General features: G+C 39.1%; 1 protein-coding gene across 3 annotated transcripts in view; it reads right to left on the bottom strand.

Moving 5' to 3' along the window:
- SLC44A1 (solute carrier family 44 member 1) overlaps nt 1-16,332 on the bottom strand; it is a 196,107-nt gene that overhangs the window by 116,242 nt on the left and 63,533 nt on the right. The window lies entirely within an intron of this gene.

Raw genomic sequence — 16,332 nt, 5'->3', positions numbered from 1 at the left:
AAGATTATAATAAATAACAGTTAACATCTATGGTTCCAGGCAATGTGCTAAGGAGCATATATCATTTATCATATTTGTTCCTCCAAAATCCCCTAGGAAGTAGGTTCTATTATTATCTTCATTTTACAAATGAAGATCTTTAGGTCACACATATTAATGTTATTTTCTCCAGTGTAAATCATCCTTGGTGAAAATGTAAACCACCACTGGTTATCTGTCTACTGAATCTACCCTTATGGATATATCCCCAATTACATGAAAAATCTTACCATCATAGAAAAACTATAAATACTGTTCTCAAGGTACTGCTTTTATCTTTGTATCAGAGAATCAAATTTTTTGACAGTCAAACATGCCCACTACTTACTCCTTTAATGCTTCAATAACATATAAATGATTTCCTCTCCATAACAAAAGTATAATATTTGTTTTAAAATATTTAACTCATGTGCGCTGGGGTGGGTGGCTCAGTCGGTTAAGCATCTGCCTTTGGCTCAAGTCATGATCCCAGGGTCCTGGGATCGAGTCCCACATCTGGCTCCCTGCTCAGCGGGGAGTCTGCTTCTCCCTCTGCCCCTTCCCCCCCCCCATGCTCTCTCTCTCTTTCTTGCAAAAATATAATCTTTAAAAAATAAAATAAAATAAAATATATAACTCATTTAAAATTTATTTTGCATGGTGTGAGATTAAAATAGCTCTAGGGGTAGTTTCCTTCATATCATCATTCAACAATGTCTTTTGTTAAATACCGATTGCTATTAGTTTTTATTTTACTTGATTTCTCATATGCCACTATCCGTTTATTTCTGATATTTCTATTTTGTTTCCATCACTGTTATTAACCTGCATTCAGGTAGTCTCGTTAATATACTTGGGAGTAGTGTTGGTTTTAAATGGCAAAAGTCCTTTTTGTTTCACTCTATACAATCACTAATTGGACAGTGAGTAATCTCTCCCCCCCCTACCTGTTTTGTTTGGACAATACACTAATTGCTCATATTTAAGAATCAGAAGATCAATAGGTGCTATGGTCAGAATGTGTGCCCCCAAATTTCATATGTTCAATCCTAACTTCCAAAGGTGGTTGTATGAGGAGCCTCTGAGAGGTGATGAGGTCATGAGGATGGAGCCCTCATGAGTGGGCTAGTGCCCTTTATAAACGAGGTTCCAAAGAGATCCCTATCCCCTCCTACCATGTGAGGACACAGGGAGAAAGTGTTAGCAATGAACCAGAAAGAGGGCCCTCATGAGAATGTGATCATCTTGGTCTTGACCTTAGAGTTCTAGTCTCCAAAACTAAGAGAATTAAATTTCTGTTGTGTATAAGCCTCTCAGTCTGTGATACTTTGTTGTAACAGCCTGAACTGATGCAGGTGGTAGGTCACGGGTGTTCCCCTACTCTCCTTCCATCAATGGGTTTCTGGCTTCTTTTGAGAAAGCAGCACCACTGGGCCATCCACCCACATGCCAAAAATCAGCTAGGACCAAGTAGAAATTTTCCTTTTATTGGGCACACACATATCAAGTTCAAAGTGTCCAACGTTCCCTATTATCTTATTCCCAGTCCACTTAACTGATGTATAGTGCCTGCTTAGAGGCCTTTAAATATGCAAACTCTGGTTTGCAAAACCCATAAGTTTCCCTTTCTACCTGCAAAGCCATAAAGTCCACACTTAATTTGGTGCTCAACTTCAGTAACTACCTAGATTTCTGGTCTAATCTCTTCTCTACTTCCATTGTATGGCTCTCTGCTCTTCTATCCCCATTTAACTGACTTACAATATATGCTCCTAATTCTAATCCTCTCAAATTATCTTGAGAACAAGAATAATTTTTAAAATGTTCTCCCCTGAAGTTCTTTCCTGCTCCTTTATTCTGTGATTTATACTATCAATCAAGTCCAATTCACCATCCTATCAGGATCTTAACTGGTATTAAATCTATAAATTAACTTTGTTAGTATTGTCATCTTTATTATATTAAGACTACTCAGCCAGGAGTAGATTATATTCTCTTATTATTTGCTTTCTTTTCATTCTATTTAAGTACTATAATTCTCTGTATTTGGCTCTATATCTTGTTAGATTCTGTTTTCTCATAAAACAAGTATTATGTTTTTCATTATATTTTTGTCTAGTGATAAAATAAATGACTGAACTGAGTTAGGTGTATGTTTTATAACCCATGATTTAAGCATCTCATTTCAAGATATGTTTTTGTTGAATCTCCTAAACATTCAGGTTACAGTCCCTTGTCGTTGGTGGATAGTATTTTTATCTCTACTGACCTACACGCATTCCATTTATCTCTTTTATATAATTTGTTGCAACTAGTTATTTAAAATAGTGTTATAAAAGAGGTGATATCCTTACTTTAATTTTTTTCCATAATACTGGTATCTGCCACTACCAGAAACTCCATCAGCTTCCTTTCATGCCCTCAGATTTAAAAGTCTATTTTTTTACAAAGGTGCCAAGGTTATTCAACAGGGAAAGCAGTCTTTTCAATAAATGAAGCTGAAATAACTGGATTTTTGTATGGAGGAAAAAGAAGACAAACCTTGACCTCTTTACACCGTATGCAAACATTAAATCAAAATGGATCATAGGCATAAACATAAGAGCTAAATACAATACTTCTAGAGGAAAATGAAAGAGGACGTCAACTACCTCCATTTTGACCTCAGTCTGTACTTTCTAACCTATTAAGTTCTTCTTTCTAGTTTATCTCTTAACTCAGGCAAAAGACCCTGCAGGCAAAGCATCCCCTGAAGGGAACCAAAACCACCCCCTCGAGCAATAAGGACCGCCCTGAGCCAGCAAGACCCCCCTGGGACTGACCCCAAGACAATGATGACCTGACCTTTACTGCCCACCTGCATGTACCCACCCACCTTTGTCCCACATTCTCCTTATATAAACCCAAAAGTATTTTCAGCACTTTGAAGACAGTCTTTGAGACATTAGTCCGCTACCTTCCCTATGTTGGCCTCATGGAAATAAATTCCTTTCTTGTTTCCCCACCATGTGTCTCTCTGCTTTTAGATTTTGTCAGGGGCAAGGGGCTGAACCTGGTCTGTCTGGGACCCCCAGGGCCAGGTGCTCTTGCACCCCTGTGCCCTGGCTACAAAAACATAGAAACAAATCTGTATGACTTCAGTGACATCAATGATTTCTCAGATAGAATACAAAAGACATGAGCCATTAAAAAGAAACATTTGTGTGTGTGTGTATGTGTGTGTGTGTGTTTTAAACGTATCTAACAGATAAGTTAGACTTCATTGAAATTGAAAACTTGTCTGTCAAAAGATACCATTAGGAAAACTAAAAGGCAAACCAGAAATTAGAGAAATATTTGCAAAACATATACCTGACAAAGGTCTTATAAACAGAATATATAAAGAACTCTTAAAACTTTTTAAAACAAACCAAATTGTCAAAAACTGTGCAAAAGATTTGAACAAATACTTTACAAAAGAAGACATATGGATGGTCAACCAATACTTTAAAAAGATGCTCACCATCACTGGTCACTAAAACATGCGAATTAAAACCAGAAGGAAATACCATCACATGCACATGTGACCGGCCAAACCTGGTCTGTTTGGAACCCCCGGAACCAAGTGTTCTTGCATCCCTATGCGCCAGCTACAGTGGGAATGCAAAATGGTGCAACCCCTCCAGAAAACAGTTCCGCAATTTCTTGTAAAGTTAAACATAACCTCACCATATGACTCAGCAATTCCAAACCTAGGTATTTACCCAAGAGTAATGAAATACATATCCATACAGCATCACATGCATAGATTTCCAAAGCAATGTTATTCACAATAGAACAAAATTATTTTAAGTAAGTAAATAACCAAATATCCAAAAACTAGTGAACAGACAAGCAAAATGTAGTATATCCACACAATGGAATACTACTTAGTAATTAAAAAGGAACACACTATTGTTTAACAACATGGATGAATCTCAATAACATTATTATGCTATGTTAAACATGCCAGACACAAAATACAATATACTATATGATTTCATGCAGATGAAATTCTAGAAAAGGCAAAACTATACTGTCAGAAAGCAGATCAGTGGTTGCTTGGGAACAAGGATGGGAGAACTGGCTGCAAAGGGGTATGAGGTAATTTTCAGGGGGCAACAGAAGTGTGGATTGTGATAGAGGGTGTATGACTATATACAGTTACCAGTTACAGTAAACTATTATATGTAAATTGTACCTTAATAAAACTATAAAAATATTTCAAATTTCATCTTGAAAAATGTACTTTACAAAATCCAACCTAAAGAGTCCCTAATTAAGTCCCACACACTTGAAGTGTGTAGTAAAGAATTTAACCTACTCAGAAAGAGGTTTCAACTTTGCCCTGGGCAAAGGAGTGTCTTTATTTGCCAGGGGCCTTGGGTCATAGCAGACAGTCCAACAACAATGTGATTTAGGATGTGGGCAGGCCACACCAGATAGCATTTAGGGCAGGGGTTAACCACTCTTTTTTTTTTAAAGATTTTATTTTTAATTTTTAAGTACCTCTACACCCAACATGGAGTTCGAATTTATAACCCCAAGATCAAGAGTTTCACACTCCACTGACTGAGCCAGCCAGGTGCCCAAGGGGTTGACCACGCTTAGAAAGACCAGCAATGTCATGCAGACTAGGAGTTTGGGATCATATGTGTTTGCTTGACAAGAGGGGCTAGAGACTGAATCAGCCTCATGCACAATGAATCATGCCTGCATAATGAAGCACCAATAAAAATTCTGAATATTGAGACTTGGGTGAGCTTATCAGTTGGCAATGTGCCATGTGTATTGTTACATATCAATGCCAGGTAAGTAAATGCCCTGACTCCACAGGGAGAAAACAATGAACACTCTGCCCTGTGTACTTCTTTCATTGGCTGATTTTAATCTGTAGTTCTTCCCTGTGAGTATAATGTATTTCAGGGAGTTCTATGAGGCTTCCTAAGAAGGGTCTTGTGGGCCCCTCAACTTGCAATTGGTGTCAGAAGTAAGGGTGGTCATGTATGGACTGTGGACCCTCCAGCTTCTCAGTTGCCCTCATGTCCAGATAAATAAATAGATGGCAAACTAATGACTTTAAAATTCATAGCTGAAGTGGTTAATACTTATCTAAAGTATATTACAAAGGTCATATCCATGAGCTTACATACAATGATAAGAGCTTTTTAGAATCTTTACAGTTGCCTGGTTAACCTGGAACCAACCGAAGTAGTGAAAGTCTGGATTGAGCATATATAATCAGCTGTTTAACTTAGCTAGGGCAGGATACACACCAAAGCAGGTAACCAAGAGAAAAACCAATCACCCCCTACTTGCCTCATTGCATGCATGTGATCTCATTCTAAGTGGCTTTTTACTTCCCTTTTTAGAATCTGCAAAACATTTCAACTTTCAATTCCTGCATTTTCTAAGGTATGTAATTGAATCTCTTTTTTCAAATTGCTAACACTATTATTAATAGCAAGTATTATCCTAGAAGTAGAATTACACTAGTAATACAGATGCTACCTTTGTAAAAAGTTTTAAAATCCAGGCTAAAGAGTAGTGTGGTCACAAAATATGGCAAAAAAAAAATTTTCCAAAGATGCCTCCATAAATTTGCCTTCAGGAAATTTACCTATCATTTTTATAACTTCTAACATTTTCCATGAGAGAAAAATAAAGTTTGGGAAAAACTGCATAAATAATGCAATAAGTTTCCATTTAGAACTGTTACTGTTTTCAAATGCTTATCAGCTTGTGACAAAATGAGTCCACAAATGCAAGTTTATGTGTAGTATCTACCTAGGCTGCTCTTCTTTGCGTTGAGCCAAACTAGGAGAGGTGGTATTAATGTTAGAATCAGAGACTATTTGACAGGAGGCCAAGAGGACAGTGCTTTCCCTCAAAGCAAAGCCAAACTCGTCAAAGGCTTAAAGTATCTCCATTTGTTCAAACTTATCTCTAACTGTAGGAATGAGCAGGTGATCTATTCGGCTGCTCTGAAGAATACCCTGAACATTCTGTAAAACCCAAGCATTAGCACAGTGGATAAAATGCACTGCCTCTCCTCTCCTAAGCCTCTGTAACTCCACAAGATAGAGTTAGGAGCTCTTCACTGTGGGTGCCAGTTTTCAGCCAGCTTTGGCATGTCCTACAGAACTCCAACCTGTAGACTCAGCCCACAATGTTCTTCAGCCAATGAGAACTAAGCTTGGCATTCTAATTGAAATTCCATCCTCAGGAGAGATGGGCTCTTGAGTTGCCATGTGGCCCAAGAACCCACATGACCATCCATTCACCACCAGTGTCCAACCCCCCCAATCACTATTCTGTGTGCCCTCCTTCCAGAAGCCTACTTTATCTGATTTTCCCCTTGCTGTAATACAAGTCCTGCTCTGAACCTCCAACCTAAGGCTTTAAAACACTACTTAAAATGACTCTGTCCCTGAACCCCCAGTCATTGACTGGGGGTTCCAAATGGACAATCTAGAACCAAGATGCTACCCTGAAGAAGGGGAGGTCAGAGAGAATGAAGCATGAGAAGGATCTGGCCCACCGTTGCTTACGGAAATGGACCATGAGCCACAGAATATAGGCTATAGGATATACAGGCTGCCTCTAGAAGCTGAGAACGACCCCTCGTTGACAACCAGCAAGGAAATGGGATCCCAGTCTGACAACCACATGGAACCAAATTCTGGCAACAGTACGAACGAGCTTGGAAGAAGATTCATCCCCCAGAGCCTCCAGTGAGGAACAAACCCCTGCTGACACTTGGATTTCAGCCTTGTGAAACCTGGAACAGGGAATCAGCTGAGCTTTGCCATGCGGACTTCTGACTTACAGAGAACTTTGTTGTTTCAAGCTACTTAGTTTGTGGCAATTTGTTACAGCTGCAGTAGCAACTAATATAGTGGTGGTTCCAGGGCCACCATCAAATTGCCTTATTTTTCTGTCCCCACCAGCCTGTTATTAGGAACCTAGGAAACCGGAGTCACCACCTGTCCCACATTGCCCTGTCATGGTTTATCTGTGTATTCTGTCTTCCTCGCTAAAATGCAAGCTCTTCAAGATCAGGGATTGTGAATGCCTTTTTTTTTCCAATTTTTTTCATTAAGCTAATAATATATATTGAAGAAAACTTAGAAGAAAAAGTATAAAATTAAAACCATCCACAATATAACAGTTAACCACATGTTAACATCTTCATGTCATTCTGTACCTTTCTATGTACATGTATGTTTTTATACATATAAATAAAAGTCATATTACATATGCTGTTCTATAACTTATTTTTCCCTTAATAACATTATATGGCCATTCAATGTCAATGGACATGATTCCACACCATAATTTTTTCACTCCATAGTACCGCAGTCTGGGCCAGGTCCTCCTATTACAACCCATCTCATGCCCTTATGCGTCTCCCTTCATAACACTTTCGACAACTATAATAATACTGTGATTGTATGATGATTTTATTAAGTTCTGTTTTCTCCACTAGATTATAATTTCCATGAGGTAAAAGAGTGTGCCTCTTTTGCTCTAGACTATAAGATCCAATGCCTAACCCAAATTTGACAAGAAATATAATGCATGAATAAATGAATTTACCAAACCTCTTTTTCAGCCATTTAGGTTGTTTCCTATTTTATTATTCCTAATGGAGATCTCTAGCACACAAATTTTAATAAATGTTTGCTGAGGACTAAACAAAATAATTAACAGAATTTTTAGGAATGGCGAAGGATAGTCATTCAGTAAACAGTAATTTCAGTCATCAGGAGAAAGAAGTCCTAGTTGCATAAACATGAAGAACCAACTATACTTGGCTGATAAAAGGATCCTTGAACCAAGTAGTTTAGCAAATTTTATCTGTACTAGAAATTTCTAGTTCCTTTTCTTTTCCAAACAGGGACAGGTATGCACAGTCAACAAGACTTGATAACTTCTTTAAAGGTCTTCCAAAAAAGGCATGTTTTACATATTAATTAATTAAAGAAAAATGTTCTTCCTAAAATAGATGGGTATTCAGCATGGTGTAGGCCCAGGAACCTTGGCAATCTTTTTAGTAGTTTAGGGTGCCTGGGTGGCTCAGTTGGTTAAGCGACTGCCTTCGGCTCAGGTCATGATCCTGGAGTCCTGGGATCGAGCCCCACATCAGGCTCCCTGCTCAGCGGGGAGCCTGCTTCTCCCTCTGACCCTCTCCCCTCTCATGCTGTTTCTCTCTCTCTAATAAATAAACAAAACTTCAAAAAAAAAAAATCTTTTTAGGAGTAAAGAGTAAACACAGTCTCCAAATTGGTACCGTATTAGTATCGACTCCCAAATAAGCCTTTATAAGAGTTAATAAGCTAATTAGCCCTCATGGGGTAGGCTGAACCAGACATTAAACCTACAGACACCTGAGCTTTAGGGAAGGTAACCGGTGGCCACTAAAGTCCTATTCTGTATCCATGCAGAGATCATAAAAATAGAGTTTCTTTAAAATAAGGCTACTGTCTATTAAGTAATCAACTAACTTAATAAAAAGTAACATTATCAGGGGAAAAAAAGTAACACTATCAGTTTAAGCTACATGTTTTTCAATAAGTATTTAAAACACAAATGGTAAAAATGCCCAAATGTGAAATAAAAACAACACATTTCATCATTAAAGTGCGTGTTCTTGGGGTGCCTGGGTGGCTCAGTCAGTTAAGCGTCTGCCTTCAGCTCAGGTCATGATCCCAGGGTCCTGGGATCGAGCCCCGCATCGGGCTCCCTGCTCAGCGGGGAGCCTGCTTCTCCCTCTCCCTCTGCCTGCCACTCTGCCTACTTGTGCTCTCTCTATATATCCAATAAATAAATAAAATCTTAAAAAAAAAATGCGTGTTCTTTATCTGACAGAGAGAAAAACAGACAAGACTGCCATCAGATTATTTGAAGGCTTCATGGATCATATAGGTTTCAAAGTTTCTTTAGTTTTAACTTTATTAATTTATATAACCTGCCCTTCCTTCTCTGCATGTTCTACCAAAAGTTTTTCATTTTTAAATGTTCAGAGGGAGAGGCCCCAAAAGTAAAAAGGGTGGGCAATTGGAATCATTGTGTAGCTTACCGGGGACAGGGCAGTATATAATGCAAAGAGCGCTAGACTGAGCGTCCAAGGGTGGGTGCTAGTCCTGATACTGTTTCATCAAGCCACTGAAGTTTCCTAGACCCCAGGCTCTTCACCTGCAAAATGAAGGGGCTCAGTGTTCTCCAGAGCCCTTCCACCATGAACATTCTACGCTGTGCATTTCTGGGTAATGAGACAGTTAAAAAAAAAGAAGTTAAACTCACACTAGATACCCTGCCACAGGTTACAAAGGTAACTGACAGGGGTCTCAAATAAAATGCGCCCTATAGATTTTACTTGCAAATATATGTCATCAACCTCCTCAGACCTCTACTTCCTGTACATCCTATTAATACTGATTATCTGAAATCTGAGAGGCATTTTACCGTCAAAGAGCCTTTATCAATGATTGGGGCTTTAAATGGCTTCCTTAGAGGAAAGATAAAAAGATAAAGAATAAAGTTAGATTTGTGCAAAAAATATATCTTTGGAAGCTCTATGCAAAAAATCGATACTGATAAGTGAGACCTATCTCACTTATCTGAGAAAATTTAAGAGTCAACAAAGAAAGGGTCACTAAGCTCTGCGTTAGGATTGTTTGCAGAATGGAGAAAAAATTTCTAATAATGATATAATACCTATATAAAAAAGATTAACAGCAGTTCTCTACATACCCTCACCTGGCTTTACAATAACCTATGCATACTAAGAGTCACTGTCACCTCGCCATAGCCTCTCCCACCCCAGGCACCCAGGACAAGGTAACATCCATGGTGGAAACACAATACCTCCCTTCTCCTCTAGCTGTCTCCCCAGGGGCCAACAGAGCTAGATGTTTTGCTCCAGTATAGTCCCCATATCCACGAATGCAGGTATCTTAGAACTAGAAGCAGCCCTGTTCTATCCAAATTGATATGGAGGAGAGGAGGCTTCCCCTTTGGGAAGAATTTCTATAATAATAATAATAATTCTCTAAAAATTGACATATACACTGTAAAGCTAGCTTTATGGTTTTGAAAATGGTAGGCAATGTAGAATGTGGAAGAATGGTAGGTTTTGAAAATGGCAGGCAATGTAGAATGTGGAAGAATGGTAGGTTTTGAAAATGGTAGGCAATGTAGAATTTTGGAATTGTCGATCAGAGTTCAAACATATTATTACTACCCCGCTCCCCACAACCCGCCCCCCCCCAAAAAGACTGTAAGCCTTACCCTTGTTCTCTAGCATCTCTGCTACATAATAATAGCTCAACTACAAAACAAGGCATTTTCTTCTCTGAGCCTCAGTTGGCACTCACCAGCATTTGATGGGGTGCTTTACGGAGGTTACCCACAAGGCTTACCAATATTTGACGGGATGCTTTAAGGTGGTTAACACACTAGATAATCTTAAAGATCCCTTTCACCTCTGACAGTCTATGATTCTAAGATAAATGAGCTTTCTGAGTTAACCCAGCCTCAGAACCTTATTTATAGCACTGTTTCTATGCAGAAGATTTGTACATATCTCAAACAACCAACTTAAAAATGAGCTTTGGGAACATAATCCATTTGAAGTTGGGGCCTTCCTGTATCTCATAAAATATTATCTACCATTTTCCTTTACATCCTTATTACTGCAGTAAATATATTATCAGGTCAAAAATATTACTTGAAGAAAAAGAACACATTACAATTAGAGTGATAAGGCAACAGGGGCACCTAGGTGGCTCAGTGAGTTAAGCAGCCGACTCTTGATTTTGGCTCAGGTCATGATCTCAGGGTCCTGAATTGAGCCCCTCTTCAGGCTCCATGCTGGGCATGGAGTCTGCTTAAGATTCCTTCTCTTTCTCTCCCTTTGCCCCTCCCCTTCTCTCTCTGCCAAATAAATAAATCTTAAAAAAAATGATAAGGCAATAAAACATTGCCTTTTCTTTTCTTTTTTTTTTTTTTTTTAAAGATTTTATTTATTTATTTGACACAGAGAGAGAGAGAGGAATCACAAGCAGGCAGAGTGGCAGGGAGCGGCAGAGGGAGAAGCAGGCTTCCCGCGGAGCAGGGAGCCCGATGTGGGACTCGATCCCAGGACTCTGGGATCGTGACCTGAGCCGAAGGCAGACGCTTAACGACTGAGCCACCCAGGCGCCCCATAAAACATTGCCTTTTCTTTACCACTAATAGAATTCTACAGTCATCTTGGCATCTTAAACTTTTTTTTTTTTTAAAGATTTTATTTATTTATTTGAGAGAGAGAGAGAATGCACAAGCGGGGGTAAGGGCAGAAGGAGAGGGAGAAGCAGGCTCCCTGCTCAGCAGGGAGCCCAATGCGGGGCTCGATTCCAGGGCTCAATTCCAGGACTCGATTCCAGGACTTGATCCCAGGACACTGGGATCATGACCTGAGCTGAGGGCAGACGCTTAACTGACTGAGCCACCCAGGTGTCCCTGAAAATTTCCGATTAGAATAGGTCAAAGGCATTCCCCCTTCTCATTCCTCTTCTAGCTTTCTTCCTTCCTCTATTACTGCAATTCAATCAGTGCCTATGAAGTAACTCTCGGGTATTCAAATCTGGGAGCTACACAAAAACACAGCACTCCAGGGAGACAGAGTTGGACAGGGTGGCAGAAGACTTTAAGATGCCCCAGTTATTCCCACCTCTTGGAATTCACACTTCGGTGTAATTCAATCCCCTTGACTTTGGGTGGGACTTGTGATTTGCTTCTAACAAGTAGAATATGGCAAAGGTGACAGGACATCACTTCTATAATTTTATACATGAAATTTAACTTCCGTCTTGCTAGCAGACTCTATTGATGCTTTCCCTTGCTGGCTTTGAAGTAAGCCACCATATGCAGTGGCCCACAGAGCATGCACTGAGGGTGGCCCCAGGCTTACAGCCATAAAGAGCCAAGGCTCTTGAAAGACAGAGTGCTGCCAACTATATGAACTTGGAAGAGGAACTCCCCAGCAGAGCCCCAATCCTGACCAACACCTTGATCGCAGTCCTGAGAGACACTCTGAAGCAGGAGACCCAGCTAAGCCATACCCGTATTCCTGACCCACAGAAACGGTGAGATAGTAAATGTGTCTTCTTTTAAGCCACCAAGTTTATAGTAACATTGTTATCTAGCTAATGGTAATTATGACAGGCAGAAGAAACACACAGTATAATTGGAGAAGAACTCCAAGGCAACCGAAAAACAAATTTGAGCTAGGAAAGTAATAAAAGATCACTGTGGGATAAAGTTTGTTTTGAAATATTTCGTGAAGAGGTTAGGAGACCCACCTTAAAGCTTTCAAGAATTCAGATTGGCAGAGAGGGCAAGGGGACAGCACACAGGCAAAATGATTATCTTGAACAATACGACTATACTGACAAACAGTGAGAAAGGACTGAATAGGCACAATGGGTCTAGATCATGGGAAGCCTGAAATGGCAGGTGTTGAGTGGGCTCACCTTTGATACTGTAAACATCAACACTAAAGCAAAGGCTCTTGAGCAGGGAAATGACCATAAAAAGTGTTTGAAAGAACTTAATCCTATCACAGTATAAAGGATGGAGAAGATTAGAGATTAGAAGACCAAGAATAGATACGCTAGCACAACAGTTGTGCTGAGGTCAACAAACATGCGAAGGAAAGAGGCTCATGCTCACGAATAACCAAAGACGTGCAAATTAAAACTATAAGACACCATTTTTTGGTTAACCAAATGAGTAAAAAATAAAAACTAGTAATACTAGCAAAGATAAAGCAATCTCAGACATTGGTGGGAGTGTAAATGGAACAGACTTTATGGAAAGCCATATTCATCAGCAATTTTTATTAATAATCTTAAAATAATCTTAAAATATGTATTAGTAATCTCTTTTTTTAAAAGATTTTATTTATTTGACAGAGAGAGACAGTGAGAGAGGGAATACAAGCAGGGGGAGTGGGAGAGGGAGAAGCAGGCTTTCCGCGGAGCAGGGAGCCCGATGCGGGTCTCGATCCCAGGACCCCGGGATTATGACCTGAGCAGAAGGCAGCCGCTTAACCGACTGAGCCACCCAGGCGCCCCTGTATTAGTAATCTTAATCTTATCCTCAAACTTGGTAATTCACTTCCTAGAAAATATTTTAAGAAGATAATTTTTTTACCCATTCAACAAATATTTGAGTGTCTACTACATTCCAAGTACTGAGGATATAGTACTGAAAACAGACCTCACCTCTGCTCTCACAGAACTTAGAAGACACATTTAACAAATAATCACAAAATAAATATATAATTACACAAATGATAGGAAACAATGAGAATATTTTTATTTACTTTCATTTATTTATTTTTTAAGTAAACTCGACACCCAACATGGGGCTCGAACTCACAACCCCAAGATCAAGAGTCACATGCTCTACTGACTGAGCCAGCCAGGCGCCCCATGAGGAAGTATTTTTAAATACCTGATTTAAATTGTGAGATCAAAAAAGACCTTTCTGAGAAATAACATTTATAGTGAGGGCTGAAGGATGAGTAGAATTTAGCCACGTGAAGAATGGGAGAAATGTTTCTTTCTGACAGAGAAAACGATACTCATGAAAGCAAGAAAGAGTTAGTTGTATTCAAGATTTTAGAGGATTCATTTATTAACTTATTCAACAAATATGTATGGAGGTAGGTCCTAGTTAAGTATCAGGCACTAGGGACTGGGGATAAGAAATGGGAGAAAGTAGTGATCAAGGTCAAGTTGAGGTAGCAACAGACAAAACAGATACAAAAAAATTCTATAGCTATGGTACAGCCTAGTATTCATAATGAAGACAAAGATGTATCAGGAAATGAATGAAAAAGGAGGGAACGAATGCATTTGTCAGGAAAAAGAAGAGGATGGAGTAAAGGTAACAAACACGACGATGCTATGCCTTCTTTCAAAACCAAACAGTATAGACTTACCTGAGAAAGGTATGTTCAAAAATGTATTATTCATTAAAAATATATATATTCCATTTATAGATAGAAATACTTAGATGGGTCAGCACTGAAATGTTTACATGCAGAGAAGAAGAAGTAGAGATCCAAGATAAATAAACAGGGGCCCCTGGGTGGTACAGTCAGTTGAGTGTCTGGATTTTGGCTCAGGTCATGATCTCAGGGTTGTGAGATCGAGCGCCAGGTCAGGTTCCATGCTGGGCGTGGAGCCTGCTTAAGATTCTCTCTTACCCTCTCCCTCTCAATAAAAAAACAAACAAACAGGGCTCCTGGGTGGCTCAGATAGTCAAGCGCCTGCCTTCGGCTCAGGTCATGGTCCCAGGGTCCTGGGATTGAGTCCCGCATCCGGCTCCCTGCTCAGTGGGGAGCCTGCTTCTCCCTCTGCCTCTCTCTCTCTCTGTCTCTTACGAATAAATAAATAAAATCTTTAATAAAAAAACAAACAAACAAACATGCATATTTAAGGTATAGCTACACTTGGGAAACTATTTCCTCTACAGCAATCCATGAATGGCTCCCAACTATGCTAAGCACTCGGGGAAAAGTAACCACTTTTTTTTGGAATAAGAAGCAGGCTCTCTTTGCAAGAGGCCAATATATATAAATATATATATAGCGTGTGTGTATATATATAGTGTATAGAACACACAGTATATAGAAAATATCTATATCAGTATATAGAAAATATAAGGATTTGAAATTAAGAAATGACCAAATGAACCTCCATAAGGTTAAGCGTAAAGAGTGACATTGACACAAACCTTATGGTGACAATATGCTTGGAACCATCAGCAAGTTTATAAAGGGAGCCATAAACATGAGTATGACCTCATGTGAGCAACAGACCTCAGGGAAGAGAGCTCTTTTCCTCCTATCTCATCAATTACCTAAATGGTAATATTTTATGTTTGGTACATGTCACCAGCATTAAAGAGTCAAAACGTATTTGACAACACAGACAGTACCTACAACAACAACAACAAAAGATGTGGAATTCTATGCTATTTTTGCAACTTCTAGGAGTCTAAAATTATTTCTAAAGAAAAAGTTTATATATATGCTGTCTTGTTATCAGAAATAACACAAGGCCTAAAAGTTGTGGTTAATTCTATAAAGCAATCAAAAAAGGGATAAATGAAAATCCTCCAAATTACTTTCTATGAGTCCAATTTTCACTTCTGTCAAGGGATACAGGTGCTTATCGAGAGAAAAGCTCATGGTCTGTGTTTGATAGTCCACTGACCAACCAGACTTTTGAGAAAATCACTTCAATCTCTCTAAACCTCTGCTACACCTACCTCACAGCACGGTATCATATGCTTGCCAACTATGATATGCTACACAAACATTCATTATTATAATTTGAAATTTTATTTATTTGAAATGCATTATTCCTTCATTCAATGGGGGAATATCTCTGAGATATGATTAGCTATTTGGATTTCTTCAAGTTTGTGAAATTATCAAATTAATCTTATACTTTCCAGAAAGGGCCCTGATTTAACAAACAAATTTATCTAATAATAAATATAGCTACTATGGGGCACTTGGGTGGCTCAGTCATTAAGCGTCTGCCTTCGGCTCAGGTCATGATCCCGGGGTCCTGGGATCGAGCCCCACATCAGGCTCTCTGCTCAGTGAGGAGTCTGCTTCTCCCTCTCCCACTCCCCCTGCTTGTGTTCCCTCTTTCTCTGTGTCTCTCTCTGTCAAATAAATAAATAAAATCTTAAAAATATAAAATAAAATAAATACAGCTACTATATCCTGGAAAATGCTTCTTAAAACAACTATAGTCTAAAAATAGCTTTCACTGCTTAGACTTTTCCTGTAAAGTTCATTAACTGAATTGGGTAACCCATTACTTTAAAATTAGTTTGGTTAACTCTGAAGACCTGTTTTTATTTATTAAGCTTGTCTAATCAAGTATGATGGGGCATTAGTATACAGTGTGGACAAATACACTGACATCATACCTAAGGTATGTTTAATGACATTTTCCTCACAGACATTAAAAATGAAATAATAGCTCTTATTAAAAAAAAGGCGATTAAGTCAGGAATTTCATAAAATGCAAAAGATGAAGCTTGAGAACTCAAAACAAATTTTAAAGTCTGACGAAGAAAACATTATCTTTTATAAAACAGGAAGGGGCGCCTAGGTGGCTCAGTCGGTTAAGCATCTGCCTTCGGCTCGGGTCATGATCCCAGGGTCCTGGGATCGAGCCCCGTATCGGGCTCCCTGCTCGGCGGGAGGCCTGCTTCTCCCTC

Source organism: Phoca vitulina, unplaced genomic scaffold (genome assembly GCF_004348235.1).
Source record: "Phoca vitulina isolate PV1807 unplaced genomic scaffold, GSC_HSeal_1.0 scaffold21, whole genome shotgun sequence".
Lineage (NCBI taxonomy): Eukaryota > Metazoa > Chordata > Mammalia > Carnivora > Phocidae > Phoca > Phoca vitulina.
Note: the sequence above shows the minus strand (reverse complement) of the source record. Positions and strands in the feature narration are given on the sequence as shown.